Source organism: Cryptomeria japonica, chromosome 1 (assembly GCF_030272615.1).
Source record: "Cryptomeria japonica chromosome 1, Sugi_1.0, whole genome shotgun sequence".
In the NCBI taxonomy this organism is placed as follows: Eukaryota; Viridiplantae; Streptophyta; class Pinopsida; order Cupressales; family Cupressaceae; genus Cryptomeria; species Cryptomeria japonica.
The window spans coordinates 216,197,276-216,214,147 of record NC_081405.1 but is presented as its reverse complement, the minus strand read 5'-3'; positions in this window follow the sequence as shown (position 1 = coordinate 216,214,147).

The window sequence follows — 16,872 nt, the reverse complement described above, 5'->3', positions numbered from 1 at the left end:
ATTTGCTATCACTTGGGGTTCTTGTACTGCTTTGGGTCCTTGTACCACTTTGAGGTCCTTGGTCATGCTTTGACCGGTAAGCTCCTTCTGTAAACACCAATAGTCTTCTACAAACAAAGACTATGCATACAATGGCATATAATACCGGTTTGAACAATACATCACATACTATAGGTTGAGAATAACTCAATAAGTGTGTGTCCATCAATGACAATCACAACTAAGTACAAACATCATAAAAATGCCAACAATCTCCCCCTTTGGCATTGATGGAAAGACTTAGGAAAATTTGACATCTAAGTGCTTACAAAACAAAAATGATGTCATAATTCTCCCCCTAAGCATATACAGTACTCCCTTTGCCAAAATGTCAAGCATGTTCTACTTCCATTTGCATAAAATTTTCAATCAATACCACTCCCCCTTTGCCAACAATGACAAAGTAATGCAAACATGCCGCAAAGATTTACCAAAATCATATTGCATAACATGAAAATAGAGTATATGTTTATGACAATAATGAGTAAAACTTTTAAAAAATGACTTTAAAGTTTTTTCAGGATTTCCTTCATGTCTGTAGACCAAGTGTCTAGGAGTGTGGTAGCAACATCACTCTAAGTCTTCATCTGGAATGCTAACTCCTCCATGGCATCCATTGTGCTCATTTCTTGAGTGACAATAATGGCTTCCATGTTCAGAAAGCACTTCTGAAGAATCTGCAACTTAGGTGCCAAAATCAATTGAAGCTCTTGCAGATCTTGAGTCTGCTTGCAGATCTCTGAATCAATTTTGGCAATCTGTTACCTGTGAGTCTGTATAGTCTACCCATACACTATGAAGGAATTGTATGGCACTTTTAAGGTCTCTATATACTGCTTAAGTTCTGATTGGAGTTAACCTTTCTTCTTCGTAACATCATCACAAAATAGATCAGGCTGGCAAACTTTACTCAAAAGTTTATGTCCTTCAGCCATTCCTAGATTGATATCATCTCTTTGATGGATCAGCTTGGCTCTATCTTTGTTAAATTGCTTCACCAATGAAACTTTTAATGCCTTTGAATTCTTTTTCTCTATAGTAGTCTGGGTAGCATCTTCCAATGATTGTACTTAATCACCCACTATTGTGCATAGAAGCTTCAACTGGGTCAGTGAGGAATTGGTACCGAAAATTGTTGGCAATATAACAAGGATATTGAGAAGGTTGTTGATGATTATGGACATAATTGATTAAAGATGTTTTACTGTCTTGATATTATTATTTTGTCATTGATGTCAAGAAATTGATTTTCGAATTCAGTATGATGTTGCCATATCTTAAGAAATATGATATGAAGATTATAAAGAAGTCGGTAAAAACACAGGAAAGAATATGATGAAAAAAGGGATAAGTTATTCAATGGGCAACTCTACCGAGTCGGACAATGATGAGATCTTGATGTTTTAGATTGTTTTAACATCATACATATGTTGTAAAATGTAAAGGTTAATACTACACTATGTTATTAGGTAAAGAACCTAGTCGGTAAACCTTAAGGAACCTAGTCGATAAACCCTAAGGTTATCACAGTAGGTTAATGAAGATAGAATGTCTACCGAGTAAAGTTTAGTATTCACCGAGTTGTAACCGAGCTATAATAGAATGCATTAAATTTTTACATGTGATATTTAAGGAAAGAAGCTGATGAGCTGGAGCGGATCAATGATTCGCAAGCTGTGGAAGAAGTTTGTTAACAAATCTAAGGCAATGGAAAGTCAACAAGAAGATCTACAGCTCAGAATGAACCACATTACCCTAACACAAGTTCCAAGATGATTGTGCAAGTTCCGAGGCAATGTAAAACATTTTTTAGATCGTAAGATACAATGAACCTGGACAAGATTGAAGATCTGATGGCTATGATTGATCATGGGAAATGTGATCAAGGAGATTAAGCGGTTATATGATTGTTTATAAATAAGGATCTGCTGATAAATAGTGGATGTGGGCAAGTGCATGCACAAGGATGCTACATAGTGATCACCAAGCACAGAAGCTTGAAGACCTGTTGGAATAGTAGAGTATTGATGCCCAACAGATAGACAAGAATAGTTCTATGTCTAGATTGTGTTGAACAAATAAGAATCTGCTTTAGCATTTTAGATGTAAAGTTGCAGATAGATTGTATTACTGTTAGCTTGTGAAAGTAACAGGAAATCTCTTAACTGAGTGGACTTAACAGTCATATAAGTAAATCCTCTAACAAGGTGACATTCTAAATGAGTGTTTGAAATCCTTTGACAAGATCACTTCTAACAAAGTGAAGATCCTAACAGATCTGAGGGAAATCCCTTAACCGGGTCACATCTAGCAATGTGTTTTGTAATCTTTAACAGGATTGGCTTTTAACCGAGCATACTCTAGAATAGTATATTTCTTAGTGGGTCCAAAATCCCATAGTGGTTTTTCCCTATTTGGGTTTCCATGTTAAATCTAGTGTTATGAGGTTTATATTGTTCATATGCTTTTGAGCTTGCATGTTTGACAGTTTTTATTCTATGACTAATATATGTTACCGAGGTTGAATCTGATGTTTTCATTGATGATTAAGTTTGTATGATTCACCCCCCCCTCTCATCTTGTTGGCTATCAGATCTGTACTTATATTAAGTATCAAAACTATCAATTGGTATCAGAGCCTTGGACTCCGAAAGGAAAGTTTAAAGGCACTTGAGTTAAAGATCCAAAGATGTATAAGAGGGATGCACCTAAGCTGAATAAGTCAAGTTTCTCTACATGGCAGAAAAGGATGAAGCTACATCTATCAGGAGTTGGAGAATATGCTATATACTATCTGGAGAATGATTTTGTTACACCGAGCACCTATCCATTGACTATGGAAGAGATAAAGGCAAAGCAAGAACACATTCAAGCAATGATTGAAATAACATCTGCATTGACCAATTCTGAGTTTAATGATCTAGAAGGCTGCAATGATGCAAAGGCTATGTGGACTAAGCTCATATCTGTATATGGAGGAGATGAACATGTTCAAAGAGCAAAAGTTGATAGTCTAAGAGGACAACTTGAATCTATGAGGATGAATGAAGGTGAGAACATAACCCAGTACAATACAAGACTAAAGGAGATTGTAAATCAAATCAAGGGAGCAGGAAGAACTATTGAAGAAAAGGATGTGACAAGTAAGTTGTTAAGAAGCCTTCTACCTGCCTATGCAATCCGAGTCTCTGCAATCAATGAATTGAGGTCTATACCTAATATGCTAGTTTCCTTGGATGCTACTATTGGTAAGCTACATGCATTTGAGCTAAGTAATTTTGATAACAGTGGGTCATTGGTAAATAAAGTTGAATCTGCATTTAGTTCTTTTCATCTAAATGAATCTAATGATTACAATGAAAGAAAGTATAAGTACTCTGGAGGAGATCATAGTGGAGCAAGTGAAAGATTTCAGAAGAACATGGAGGAGGTACACAAACTGTATGAAGAAATCAGAAAGCAAGACGAGTTTGAAGCACTATTGGCTAAAAGGTTACCAAGAGGCAAAGGTAAGTGTAACGAAAACTACCCTTGAAATGTTTCAATTGTGATAAGATTGGACATATGGCTTCTAACTGTCCTGATAAAGATTTCATTGAAAAGAGAGATTACCGAGATGACAGACATAAAGATAATCATTATAGAGGTCACCAAGACTTCAGAAGAAGAGATAGAAAGACCTGCTTAATTGTTGATGAGGAATATGAAGATGATAAATCAGATCAGACTGATACAGAGGAAGTTGTTTATGTGGCTATCAAGGATGGATTAGATGAAGAAAGGTATGAAGAAAAAGCCCTAATATCTGACATAAACACTAATGATTCTTGGATTATAGATAGTGGATGCTCACATCATATGACAGGAGATAAACACAAGTTTGTTATGTTAGAAGATTATGATGGAGGCTATGTTAGATTTGGTAATGATGCACCATGTCCGGTAACAGGTAAAGGATCCATAACACTTCTTGATAAAGCAAGATGCAATCATGTTTATTGGGTTGAAGGTTTGAAATATAATTTTTTGAGTGTAGCACAACTAAACAACACAGGTTACTGAATAGAATTTCAGAAAGGAATTGTCAAAGTTCATGACAAAAATGGAAAGTTAGCTGCTACCGGGACACAAACAAAAGGTAATACATTTCACCTTGACTCTACTCACAACAAGTTCTTGCATGCAAAGATTGATAACACCTGGTTATGGCATAAAAGGTTTTGTCATGTTAATTTTGATAATCTGATCAAGATAAGTAAGAAGCATAGAGTAAGAGGTCTACTGAGTCTTGAAAAACCTGAGAATGCTATGTGCTGAGGATGCCAAATGGGCAAGATGACAAGATCCAGCTTTACAAGTAAGTCCTACACTTCTAAGGGAATTTTAGATCTTGTACACATTGATCTTTGTGGTCCTATGAAAGTTCAAAGTTATTATGGTGATAAGTATTTCATATTATTTGTGGATGATTATTCAAGGATGATGTCAGTAATGTGTTTAAAAGAAAAATCAGAAGCTTTTCAAATGTTTAAGTGGTACAAGGCTAGAGTTGAAAATGGAACAGGAAGACAACTGAAATGTCTTAGATCAGATAGAGGAGGAGAGTTCACATCTGATGAGTTCAACCTATTTTGCAATGATCATGGTATTAAAAGACAAGTCTCTGCACCGAGGACTCCACAGCAGAATGGAATAGCTGAAAGAAGAAACAGATCTATTGTGGATTGTGCTAGAACACTGATGATTGAGAAGAAGGTTCCACAAACATTTTGGAGAGAAGCAATAAGCACAACTATTTACACCTTGAACCAAATTCAATTGAAGAAAGGTATTTTGAAGACACCTTATGAAATCTGGTATGGCAAGAAACCTAACGTAAGTAATTTTAAGATCTTTGGAAGCAAATGCTATGTTCATAAAGATGATAGAAATGGCAAGTTTGATCAGAAAAGTGAAGAAGGAACATTTCTAGGATATTCTTCTAGACGCAAAGCATTTAAATGTCTGATCAAATCATCTAACAAAATAGTAGAAAGTGCAAATGTGAAAATTGATGAATTTGCAGAAAGAACTGATGACAGGAATTCCAAAGAACTAGAAGACGACGATGAATTTGTCTATGTACAATCAAAAAGTCCTACCGAGATAACTGTTGAAGGAAATGAGGAAGATATCCAATTACCGAGTGATGAAGAGGATCATACAGAGCCTACTGAGCCTATATTAGCCAAATATGTCAGAATACATCATGCACCAAGTCAGATTATAGGAGATAAGGATGATCCAGTGATGACAAGGAACAAACTGAGATAGAGCACATGTTTGATATCTGAATTTGAACCAAGAATAGTAAAAGAGGAATTCAACAGTGAAGATTGGATAAATGCTATGACTGAAGAGATTGATCAAATCAAGAAGAATGACACATGGACACTAGTCCCAAGACCTAAGGACAAAAATGCAATCGGTACAAAGTGGATCTTCAGAAACAAGCTAAATGAGAAAGGAGAGGTCATTCGGAACAAAGCAAGATTGGTTTGCAAAGGTTATGCCCAAGAAGAAGGAATTGATTATGGTGAGGCTTTTGCACCTGTTGCCAGACTTGAAGGAGTTAGAACATTGTTGGCATATGCTGCTTTCAAAAACTTCAAGGTATATCAAATGGATTTCAAATCTGCATTTCTGAATGGAATATTAGAAGAAGAAGTTTTCATTGAACAACCTAAAGGATTTGTTGAAGACAATAATAAAGATCAGGTATGTAAATTGAACAAAGCTTTATATGGTCTGAAACAAGCACCTAGAGCATGGTATGAAAGACTGCACTCTTATTTGATTAAGATTGGTTTTATAAGGACAAGTGAGAACAACAACATGTACATGAAGAATGATGAAAATGGAATACTAATCTCAGCCATATTTGTTGATGATATTATATTTTGTGGAAATGACTCTTTATGCAAGAACTTTGGTAATGAAATGAGCAAAGAATTTGAGATGTCATTAATCGGTGAGATAAAGTATTTTATAGGCTTACAGATACTGCAAATGAAAAATGAAATTTTCATTACTCAATCCAAATACATAAAGGAAATCTTGAAGAAATTTGGAATGGAGGATTCAAAGCCTGTAAGTACTCCTATGACTACAAACTGCAAACTATCAAAGAATGATGAATTTGCATCTATTGATGAGACACTCTACCAATCCATGATTGGAAAACTACAATATGTTGTTCACAGCAGGCCTGATATAGCACATGCAGTAGGTATTGTTGCAAGATTCTCTGCAGATCCTAAGGAAATACACATGACAACAATCAAAAGAATTTTCAGATACTTGAAAGGCACTGAAGATTATGGCTTAGTATATCAGAAAGGAAATGATTTTGATTTGAAAGTCTATACTGATGCTGATTGGGCAGGCAACATTTATGGTAGGAAAAGCACAAGTGGAGGAGCTTTCTTCTTAGGAGAAAGACTAGTGAGTTGGCTTAGCAAGAAACAAGGATGTGTTTCTCAGTCAACAGCCGAAGCTGAATATGTTGCTGCAGCATTGAATTGTACCAATATTGCATGGATCAAACAATTGTTGGAAGCTATAAATGAGAAAGTTACCAAGCTAGTAACTATATTCTGTGACAATACTATTGCCATTAATATTTCAAAGAACCCTGTTATGCACTCTAAGACAAAGCACATATCTATCAAATATCGTTATCTTAGAGAAGAAGCTCATGAAAAGAAAGTGGTGTCGGAATATGTTAACACAAAGGAACAAATAGCTGATATCTTCACCAAGCCACTACGAAAGGACACTTTTGAATATCTCAGAAGTAAGTTAGGGGTCCTACCCCTATCTCTTACTCACTGACTGAGTATGGTGAAAGCATCACTTTGATGAATCTATTGAATATCTTTTAGGGAGCTGATGCTGGAGTGATACACTTTAAGAATGCTTTTCTGAAAGTGTACTGGAACAATATTGGAATAATACAGAAAATGATACAGGGAACAGGAATTGTAAACAAATGCTCTGACCGAGACTCAGTTGATACACATCAGCAGGAAATAACTTCTTACAGAAACAACTTATGTTTTAGTTCTTTTCTTTTTGGCATTGTTGTCAAAGGGGGAGAAGACTACCAGGGGGAGAAGACCTACCCAAGGAGGAGAAGACTACCAAGAGGAGAAGACCTGAGAAGATTGAGAGAAAACCAAAAGATAAGTCTTATGTATGGGGGAGAGCATTTCAGCATTTCAGAATCACAGCAATCCAAATTCTTAACAGTCAAATCAATTGGTTTTGCCACAAATGCCAAAGGGGGAGATTGTTGGCAATATAACAAGGATATTGAGAAGGTTGTTGATGATTATGGACATAACTGATTAAAGATGTTTTACTATCTTGATATTATTATTTTGTCATTGATGTCAAGAAATTGATTTTCTAATTCAGTATGATGTTGCCATATCTTAAGAAATATGATATGAAGATTATAAAGAAGTCGGTAAAAACACAGGAAAGAATATGATGAATAAAGGGATAATTTATTCAATGGGCAACTCTATCGAGTCAAAAAATGAAGAGATCTTGATGTTTTAGATTGTTTTAACTTCATACATATGTTGTAAAATGTAAAGGTTAATACTACACTATGTTATCAGGTAAAGAACCTAGTCAGTAAACCCTAAGGAACCTAGTCGGTAAACCCTAAGGTTATCGCAGTCGGTTAATGAAGACAAAATGTCTACCGAGTAAAGTTTAGTATTCACCGAGTTGTAACTGAGCTATAACAGAATGCATTAAATGTTTACATGTGATATTTAATGAAAGAAGCTAATGAGCTAGAGCGGATCAATGATTGGCAAGCTATGGAAGAAGTTTGTTAACAAATCTAAGGCAATGGAAAGTCGGCAAGAAGATCTACAGCTCAGATTGAACCGCATTACCCTAACACAAGTTCCAAGATGATTGTGCAAGTTCTGAGGCAGGGTAAAATGTTTTTCAGATCTTAAGATACAATGAACCTGGACAAGATTGAAGATCTGATGGCTATGATTGATCATGGGAAATGTGATCAAGGAGATTAAGCGGTTAGATGATTGTTTATAAATAAGGAACTGTTGATAAACATTGGACGTGGGCAAGTGTATGCACAGGGATGCTACATAGTGATCACTAAGCACAAAAGCTTGAAGACCTGTTGGAATAACAGAGTATTGATGCCCAACAAATGGACAAGAATATAGTTCTATGTCTAGATTGTGTTGAACAAATAAGAATATGCTTTAGCATTTTAGATGTAAAGTTGCAGATATATTGTATTACTGTTAGCTTGTGAAAGTAATAGGAAATCTCTTAACTGAGTGGACTTAACAGTCTTATAAGTAAATCCTCTAACAAGGTGACATTCTAAATGAGTTTTTGAAATCCTTTGACAAGGTCACTTCTAACAAAGTGAAGATCCTAACAGATCTGAGGGAAATCCCTTAACTGGGTCACATCTAGCAATGTGTTTTGTAATCTTTAACAGGATTGGCTTTTAACCGAGCATACTCTAGAAGAGTATATTTCTTAGTGGGTCTGAAATACCACAGTGGTTTTTCCCTATTTGGGTTTCCATGTTAAATCTGGTGTTATGAGGTTTATATTGTTCTTATGCTTTTGAGTTTGCATGTTGGACAGTTTTTATTCTATGACTGATATATGTTACTGAGGTTGAATCTAATGTTTTCATTTATGATTAAGTTTGTATGATTCACCCCCCCCCCCTCTCATCTTGTTGGCTATCGGGTCTATACATATTAAGTATCAGAACTATCAAAAAGATTAGTATTAGGGACTAAGGTTAAAAGAGTGTTAATAGAAAATTGAATAACATCTTTTTATTTCTTCCTTATTAGTTCCTCCAATATTTCTTGAGCGAGTTGAATACTTCTTATTAGCTCATTTTCATCTACCGATTTGGTAAGACAGGCAAGAGTCAATTCACTGTGACCGGTGGGATCAACCTGTTTAGCTTGATCTTTGGTTGCCTTGGGAGTCTCGGGAATCTATCCTCCTTCCTTTGCTTTGATCTCTTCTTGTCTCTTCTTTTCCTGCTCTTCTTTCTCCTTGGCCTCCTCATCGACCTTCTCTTTCTCCTCTTTTTCCTTTTTCTCCTTTTCTTCTTTCTCCTTCTCCTTCTCCACTTTCTCCTTCCCCATTTTCACCTTCTTCACTTTCTCCTTCTCCTCTTTCTCCTTTTCCACTTTATCCTTCTCTACTTTTTATTTCTCCTCTTTCTCCTTCTCCACTTTCTCTTTCTCTGCTTTCTCTTTTTCCACTTTCTCTTTATCTGCTTTCTCTTTCTCCTCTTTCTCTTTCTCTGCTTTCTCTTTCTTTGCTTTCTCTTTTTCTGCTTGCTCTTTTTTGCCTTTCTCCTTATCTGCCTTCTCCTTATCTGCTACCTGTGGTTTAGTACCTTCAATATCTAATGCATCCACATCAATGGGATCGGTTTTCTCAGCTACTCTTTCTCCCTGATCATTGAAGGTTTCATTTGGTTTAGATTGGGCAGACACTTGCTCAGCCTGTAGATTTGCTTCAGATACCTTTTGTATCTTTACAACTTCTTGAGCTTGCAGATGAATATCTTTTTCTACTTCAGAGACTTTACTTCCATGTAAGTGAAGTCTTCTCCTTCTCATAAAAAATGGGCCTTTGTACCAATCAATAATCTCAAATAATTCAGAATTAGAGGCATCTAGAAAATATTGAGCAAAATTTTGCTCCCTAATTGTTTGCTCCTTTTCAATGGCAATGCGCTGCTTATTGTCCAAAGAACCATACAAAGATTTAGAAACTATAGGTTTAACATCAGTTGGAAACCGATCATTATCACATAAATACTTAATGAGTTCTTGCTCTGCCTCCTACTTTTCAATATCGTTAAGATCATCAAAATTATGCTTTAGATCATCAAGAATTTTCCTTCTAATATTCTTTATAATCCTTTGATAATGTGTCATAGGCTTGAAAGAAGCAATGTGTATATTTACCAATGCAGAGGTTGCAGGTACAATCCTAGTTAGCTTGGTCTTCTTACCTGATATTTTAGCTTCTGATTCAGTGTCTTCTGAATCCTGTGCTTTGTTCTTGGTTCTCTTCTTCCTATCAAATACATTTGGTAGAATAGCCTTCGATTTATTCTTGGTTGGTGACCTGTTGGTCACTTTATGATTGGCAGTAGATGTAACCAGTGCTGATGCCAATGGCACAACTTTCCTCTTCTTCTACTTTAATACTTCAGGAGGATCAACTCTCTCGAAGTAGGCATCGATCCTCTTCTTCTTTGGATCAAGTGGTGAAGCAAGTAGGGTAGAGGCATACCCAATGAGTATATCGTTCACCACTTCATAGCCCATAGGCTCAACTTCATCTTCTCTTGGCTCAACCGCTTCTATTATGCAATGATCCACTTTGATCGTGAAACACATATCATCTTCATACTTCTTTACCAGGTCACCTGATAGCCTTGTTCTCTGGTTCATCTTTAATCTAAACTCATCAAAATACTTGTTCAGAATCTCTGGATAGGTAGATCCCACTTCTTGCAAACTCTCCTTGATTTGTCTAGTAACCGGTAGGTTACTTGACCATTGAACATCACCAACTCCCAGAAAATATCCTTGAAAGTAGAAAAACAACCCGACAAGTAGTTGAATGAACTTGAACCTTAGTGCCTTGTCCTCTTTGATGGATTTCAAATTCTCCATGAGTTGTTTTTGCATGCAGGTACACAAGTCGCACTCTGCATCTTCCTTGATCATTCGATAAACGACATTCACCGCGGTTGTAGGAACAAAATTCATTCTGCTAGCATACAATACTCTATACCCGATCACCATGCACACATACTTCACTAAGTCATCTTCAATGGTGTTGAAAGTCATTTCCCTCTTGTCGCTCACAAAACTAGTGAGTTCTGTCACTTTGGCTTTTGCGATCTTACGAAGAACAAGGACTTTCCAATATTGTAGAAACCGGTCATGAAATGGATTGCCTCCAGTGTGATATCATGGGTTAGCTCAAGATACATCTTGTCACCATTAACCCTACTAAGAATGATCCTTATATGATCTTCTGTGAATTCCTCGAAAAAATATACTCCACTATGGAATTTCTTCTTCTCGATCACACTGTACTCTGGTTTAATCTTCTTATCTTTTCCATAGAATAAACTCAAATGGGAGTGAATCACTAGAGACCCTAGGTCTTCTAGTCTACAATCAATATAACCAGAAACATCCCCTTCGACAATGAATCCGACAAGAATTTGAGATAGGGCATTGTAATTCAACTTCTTCCTAAGAAATTTGGATAACTCCTCAGGTTCAGAAGAACTAGAAGAGACTTTGGATGTAGAGGCCATGTCTAAATAATTACGAATGATAAGAGTGATTCGATGAAAAATACCTTTTCACTCCGAACTAGGGTTCGCCGATGTTGAGCACAACACACTTCTCCAAAAGCTTGCTTTACCATTCTGAACTCCACTCTAGATAGCTTGAAATGACTGCTGGGTCTTGCACAAGATTCCTTCCTGGACTTCTTAGAATGCAAGATTGATTGCTTTTGCTGCATTGCTTAGGTTAGATAAATGCTTCTTCAAAAATAAGTAAGTAAAAATGACTACAAGCATTGCCTTTATACATGCTCCTACTTACCATAATAAATGCATCACCATTAGGGTACAAACCCTAATTTTACCTTTTACCACTTCACTTCTTCTGTCGGTTGACAAGTAACCAATACCAATAAAAGAACTTTACCGATATACTCTGGGGGTTCAAAACATTGTTACCGATATGTTCCCCCTTAAGCTTTTCAAAGCTCAATTTGCTGATTCAAGGATCTCCACACTAGGTGCAGAAACTGGTGCATCATGTGGCTTCTCTTCAGATTTCTTTTTCCAAGTTTTATTCATATCTACCTGAACGGTTCAACATTGACCTTTCCTTTTCCTTCTAGGTCAACCGGTTTGTCTTCTGATGGATTCTATCTCAGTCTGCGTTCTCTGGAAAGATGTCCCAGTTTGTGACAATGATAGCATACCATACCAGGTGCTCTGCATGGTCCAGTGTTCACCTTTCCATTATTTCTCATACATGTTGCAACAATGTGACCGCTACCATGATAGATCACACAGGTTGTATGCCAACCGTTTGTCACTCCATAGCCATTTGACTATTGGTAATAGGTTCTATACCGGTTTGGGTTCTAGTTCATAAGAGGTTCTTGGACAACTCCTTTTGATCTTGGTGCATAGCCTCCAAGGTTGTTCATAACCGATCTGCACTCAAAAGATCTATGCCCAAACTTGTTGCATGCATAATAATGACCATTGAATCTACCAGTTCTAGCCTTGTGGTCATACACATTGTTTTGCATGTAAGGGAAATTATTACAAGTCTTGCTCCTACATACATTGGCAGTATGTCCTTCCTTATGATAGTTAAAGCATATAGGCTTGAACTTTGACCTACTTTTTGTTTTGCTACTATTCTTAGGTACTATTTTCTCTTTTGATGCATCAGTCTTGGTTCTAGAGGATTCACCTTCCTCATACGCAGATAAACCAAGTCTAGTGGTATTCCTTGATGGCTTCATTGATTCCAACTTTTGGTCCAATTTTGCAGCACTTCAGTTGAACTTTTCAAGTATCTCCTTTGTCTCAACAAGTTCTTTGGAAAGAGATTCATTGGTCTTTATTAGGGTTTCATTATGAGAAATGGCTGCATTGAGTTCTGCTTGCATTTCTTCTTCCTCTTCCTTACCTTCTTGCAGATAAGTGATAATGGTACCAATTTCTTGAATCAACTTAAAGATATCGTGCTCTTTGTCCTTCACTAGATCCTCAACTTTCTTTTGGTTTTCCAGTTCCTGACTCACCCTAATGGTCAGTCCTTCTAGCTCCATCCTCAGGTTAGTTTTGGACTCATTCAGTTTCTCCACTTCTTCTACTAGGGCATCCATGTATGCTTCATCAGAAGAGCTATTTTCAGTAATTTCCAGCATTTCCTCAGCAAGTTCTCTTCTTTTAGCTAAAGAGGCTTTATACTTGACCTTAAGTTCATCATAGGCTCTCTCAAATTCAACCAGACAGTGAGTGAGTTCCCTCATGTTGTATTCCCCCATATCTCCTTTCAACTGGTTAGACTTAAAGAATGGTTGTCTCTGATACCAATTGATGAATACTAAGATGGGGGGGGGGGTGAATTAGTATACCCAAAAACCTTACCAAACACTTAAGTAGTTTTACTGCAGACCGATATAGCCCTTTAAACAACAAACCGGTTAACACACAAACAAGCCAAATAGAAAATAAAGCATTCACCCACAATAACACAATCACCATGACACAAGATATTTTGATGTGAAAACCCAAATGGGAAAACCACGGTGACTAAAACTCATAAGTCTACTATCTGTAGAATAGCAACCAGACCGGTTAAGGCCTTACAATGTTCTTCACCAGAACAGATCCTGTTAGGAATCCTGATCTCTGTTAGGAGATGAGTCCTATTAAAGACTACCTTGTTAAAGGATTTCAGATCCACAACTGTGAACCACCTTGTTAGAGGATTTAGAATAGGCTTAATTGAGCCTATCTGGTTAAGGGTTTCTAACTTGTCGAAGAGATTAGTAATAAACAAGTAAGTGATCTATAAAGTAGCACAAAATGCTTAGTTAGATCCTTGATTGCTCTCTGTTAATGCATTGCAACATTACTTCAGTCTTCTATCCTTGACACATTCAATCTCTATCGCAAGATGCCTTCTTGCAAAAGACCTAATCTTCTTACGCAACACGCTTCACACAACACTCAAAACCCTAGACATGATGTCCTCATATAGAAACCTGATTTCATGTCGGTCCAATGAGATTGGGTTACAATTTCCTAGGTACAATGCATCTAGACATAATTGTAACATGACACAATCACCACATCAGTGTCGGTGGATGATAACTCCACACTTTACAAGTTTGCTGGTTAACAAAAACCAAGTATACTGATTTCCGGTTTACAAACAAATACTGGAAAACTAGAACATAGTGTTCCGATCTCAAACAGATTTGTTGTCGCTTGGGGTCCTTGTATCTCTTTGAGGTCCTTGATGATGCTTTGACCGATAAGCTCCTTCTATAAACACTGGTAGTCTTTTACAATCAAAGACTATGCATACAATGGCATATAATACCAATTTGAACAATACATCACATACTACCGGTTGAGAATAACTCAATAAGTGTGTGTCCATCAATGATAATCACAACTAAGTACAAACATGATCAAAATGCCAACAATTGGCAAGGGGTTTCAATTGTGATAGGGCCCACTTGAAGAGGTAAGGTGATCATGCCCTTTGAAACTCTTTATGTATCATCATATTCTTTTATTATGATCCTTCCTGATGTATCTAGCAGGTCCTCAGAAAGTCCCATTTATTTTATTAATTTGTATGTACACAAATTGAGTTTGAATTCATCATCTCTCAGGATACATTTGACCTTGTGCTTTTGGATAAGGGCTTCGATGTTCAAAGGTTTATTATTGTCTTCATCTGTAGGAGCATCATTGGAAGTGAACACAAGGTGTGGTTGGGCGGCAAGGTTTCCAATGAGAGATTCAAATTGGGTAGCATTGATATTATTGGGAACGCGAGACTTAAGGAGAGCTTGTTCCAAAATTTCTTTATGGATAGGGGAAATATTGAGAAGCTCTAGGATGGATATTTGTGCGGGGGTTTTCCCAAGTTGGTCAAGGAGCTCATATCGACAGGTGGAAGACATGGGGGGAGGGTTTTGTGTGGGAGGAGCTCCTTGCATAGTGACTTTGCCTCGGCAAGTGGTTAAATTGCAGTCATTTTGAGAGTAGGAGTCGGAAGGTGTAGCACCTTGAATGACTATCCTAGCAGGGTTAGGTCTTCTTTGGGGAGGGGGAGAATTAACTCCTTGGATAGTTATGACATTGACATGACTGTCTGTGGGCTCAATGCAATCTACTAAAGTGTCAAAGTTGGTTATGTGATTAGTGTAGTCATAGTTCACCATGTTAGATGATGGGCCTTTTCCTTTATCATGTTTCAAGAGGGTTCCTGGTAAATTTTGAGTTTGTCATTGTTATTACGAGGTTTTGCATTTGCTACTTCAATTTAACCCCTATCAATGAGATGTTGTATGTAGATTTTAAGCTTCATGCATTTTCGTGTATCGTGTCCCTTGATACAATGATATTTAGAATATTCATTGTCATTATACCACTTGGGTTTGGGTTGATTGGGATTGAACGAGCGAGTAATTGGGAAAACCACTACGCTTGCTTAAACAAGCTTTTGAAACACCACTTCAATGGGATCGAAAAGAGGAGTGAAGTCTCTTAGAGTCCTGTTGTTGGATCGGGGTGGTCGCCCTTGGATTGAGACATTGTTATGAGGATTTTGGAATTGATTTTGATTATTTTGATTGTTGAATTGGCGATTGGTGGGGGTGGGTTTTGGAAGAGTGGCCATGGTCTCGACCCGTTTTGCATCAGTTACACCGTCATTGACTACGTTCTTGTTTTTGGACTAGAATTTTGGTTTATCATTATGATAAGAGGAAGAATTTTGACTTGATCTTTGTTAGTGCTTTAAGGTTCCTTCCTCTAACAAGACACGTTTAAGGGCTAGGCCCTTATCAGTCAATTTTTGGAAATATTTTATACATTGAGATGTCAGAGGCCTTGATAGTTTGGGCACCAGATTCTTTTGAAATAATTCAATTTGGTGTTGTTCTGGCATGTCCCATTGGAATTTCTTGATGAGGTGTCACCACCTTTGCAAGAAGTTAGTGAAAGTCTCTCTGAGCCTTTGCTTTGTGTTACACAGGTCCATCATGGAAACATCATTAGCCATGTTGTAGGCATGGTGAGCCACAAACTTCTCTACAAAGTCTGGGAAGGAGATAATGGAACCTCGTGGTAAGGGCAAGAACCATGCTGGGGCATCTCCCGTGAGACTTTTAAGGAAGAGTCTTCGAAGGTATAGGTCACTATAGGAGACTTCTTGACATAGGATGTGAAATTCCCGGACATGGTCATGGGGATCCCCTTTGCCCTCATACTTGGTGAACTTAGGGATCTCAAACGTTGGGGGGTAAGGTGCAACTGATATAGATAGGTCATAAGGAGAAGGACAAAATTCCTCAAAGGAGTAAGGTTTCCTTTTGTTAGTCCCTTCCTTCATGCCCTTGATGATGTTTTTCATGTCCTGAATTTCTTTAATGAGGTCTTGTCGTAGATTTTGGAAATGATGGATTCTATTTTCCCCTAGAATTAGATGAGTCATGGAAGGTGCACCACCACTAATGTATTGATATGATGAGGAAGCAGGGATGTGAGATGTGATGAACGACATCATAGGGACTTGAGTGACAGTCGATTGTGACCCACAAACTGTTGTGATAGGATTAAGCATGGCTCAAATGAAGCTAGCAACATTGTTGATGGGAATGGAGGTTTATGGAATGGGAATATATGGTTGAGAAGAAGATGGTATAGAGGCATGTTGGAGAATAGATGAGATCGGATTTGATAGTGGTATATATGGTAAGGAGGAAGAAGGTGGAATGGAGACCATGGGGGGAGGTGCCATGGGTGTTATTGATTGAGTTTGAATGATTGGCAAGGCCACAATTGATTGAGTTTGAATAGGTGCAGTGGTATGAGTGGGAGAAAGGTCTCCTTGTGGTTGTTGACCAAGGGTGGATTTATCAAAATCAGGGGGGAGTTGAGATCTATTTCCAAGG